The following is a 2,567-nucleotide window of genomic DNA, read 5'->3' on the forward strand; positions in this document are numbered from 1 at the left end:
GGCTCCTCCTCCTGCTCATTGGAGGCTCCTCCTCCTGCTCATTGGAGGCTCCTCCTCCTGCTCATTGAAGGCTCCTCCTCCCGCTCATAGGCTTCTGACCCTCTCCTGTCCTTCTCTACCCCCTTCCTCCTCTCCCTTGTCTCTCTGCCTTTGTCTCTTGCCTTCTGCATTCTACCCTGAGCTAACAGAGAGAAAGCCCTCACCCGATTCCTGCACGCCAACTCAGACTCTCCCTGGCTTTTAGAGCTATGAGCCGATACAGTTCTGCTTGTGAATGACCAGATCTTGGGAACGGTGTTGGAGCTGCCCCAAAACAGAGGGGCCCATAGGAACCTGTGACTGGCCATCCAAATCATGGCAGCCGCCCTGTGAGTCAGCTCACCGTCACCGACCGTTTCCAATTTCACACCGCCATCCTCCCTGTAGATATGAAGTTGAAGTGGCATCTGACTGTAGATTTAGACGGCAGTCCCCTAAATCTCTCTTGACTGATACCCCTTCCTGACCCCACCCCACTTCAGGTCTCGCTGAGCTGACTCTCATCACCCCACCCCCACACACAGTCTGCGCTCTTGCAGCTGGACTTCCGCTGGAGAAACCCCACAGGCCGCACCTTCTGTTCTAATCTCCCCTGTCCAAACTCTAGCATCCCGCCCTGCCTGTCCTCTCCCGCTTAATTATCTCCTACAGGATCCTTCTCAGGCACTGTTTCCCCACCAGTGTTACAAACCCAGTGTGTCTCCTGCTAACAGGTTTCCCTGTGGGACTCCAGACAGAGCCAGCTCCTCACAGAGTGTGTGTCAGGTTAGCTTTCAAGCTGCCTCTGTAGCCAGCATACAGTTCCTGGACCCACCCTCTTGGCCCACCTCCCTCGGTAGACCTAGGATACCAGCGGAGGTCTCTAGCCCTTAACAACCATCCACCTTCTTTAAGACAGGCTCTCTCACTGAGACCCAGAACTCATGTAAGCTAGGCTGGGTGGCCATTGAGCCCTAAGGATCTTCCTGTCTCTGCCTCTCCCGGCCAGGCTGGCGTTAGAAGTAGGCACCACCACACACATTTTGTTGTTTTTGTTTTCTTCACATGGATGCTGGAAGGTTGAATTCAGGTGCTCACGCTTGCTCACCAAGCTCTTTACTAAGTGAGCCACGCCCCAAGCCCCTCCTTCTCACGGTGGTGTCTTTGATGTGCTCCCCTGAGGACACATCCTGTTTGCCCATCTGCCCCTCCCCATCCTCCCTTCCCTACAGCATCCCCCCACACACACACCCCACCCCCCAGTGATTGCTCCGGTTCAGCTCAGGAGCTGTCACTAGTTCTGGACTTGTCACCCCACCCCCTTTTCTACCTCACCTGTCAGGCTAAGGCCAGTGTCCAGCTCTACTTCACTGCTATATGAGTGACTTCAGTGACCCAACATCCATTCATTATCGCACAGTTTGAGTGGGTCTGAACCCCAGCTGTGGTTTAGCTGCCTCTTCATCTTGAGAACCCCACAACCTAGGGTCTGTTGGGCTGCGGTGGTCTGAAGGGCTACAGGACCCCGTATGGGATGGAAAGCAAACTCTCATAGGAGTGTTTGCCTTCAGGGTCCTGGGAGCAGTGAACATTTTGGATGGGTCATTAGCCCACTTCCCAGGACAGCTCTGAGGACCAGGCACTCTGCAGCCTGCATGCACATGCACACTTTCTGATCCTGTCCCTGTGGGTTACTGCTGGCTGCTGGTGTGAGGGCTGTTTGTTCTGGGGTTCTAGGTGCTCATACTACAGAGGTCCCTGGGTTGAGACCTGGGGCCCTGCACTGATTAGCCAGGACTCATGTTTTCTCAGTTCTATGAGGGGCTGCAGAGACTCAGGGGGCCCTAGTGGAGAGAGCAGCAGTGAGGCTGAGGCTGGGGTGTGGGACCAGAAAGAGTGGGGGGGACTGAGGGCAAAGTGACTCATTCCCTCCCACCCTCTCCTGTCTATCCCTGTCTTTGTTTCTCTCTCTCTCTGTTTATCTCTCTGTCTCTGTCTCTCTGTCTTTGTCTCTGTCTGTTTGTCTCTTTCTCTCTCTCTCTCTCTCTCTCTCTCTCTCTCTCTCACACACACACACACACACACACACACACATGCGCGCGCGCGCGCGCGCGCGCGCGCGCACGTGCTGCCACCCTGCACGGGGCTCACTGTGGCCCATGAAACAGCTGCAGCTTTGTGTCTTCAGAAACAGGAGGCGGCGGCCTCAGCTATGCCAGACACCTAGGCGCTGCGTGCAGCCCCAGAGTTAATGTGCTAAGCACCCTGGTCTGTTTCTTGTTTCCCACACATGGCCTCTGCTGCATGGGGCCTCCGTGCAAGGGGCCTGGGGTTTGTAATGAGGACCTGGGGAGGGGGAGAGGGGGGTAGATTCATGTACACAATGCCATTCATTCACTCTCTCACTCTCTCATTCACACTCATTCATTCACTCTCTCACTTTCTCATTCTCATTCATCATTTGTTTGCTCACTCATTTATTCACTTACCCTCATTCATTCACCCATTACTCCTTCATTCATTCACCCATTACTCCTTCATTCATTCAC

This window comes from Grammomys surdaster, unplaced genomic scaffold (genome assembly GCF_004785775.1).
Source record: "Grammomys surdaster isolate TR1022 unplaced genomic scaffold, NIH_TR_1.0 125953, whole genome shotgun sequence".
NCBI classification, from domain to species: Eukaryota; Metazoa; Chordata; class Mammalia; order Rodentia; family Muridae; genus Grammomys; species Grammomys surdaster.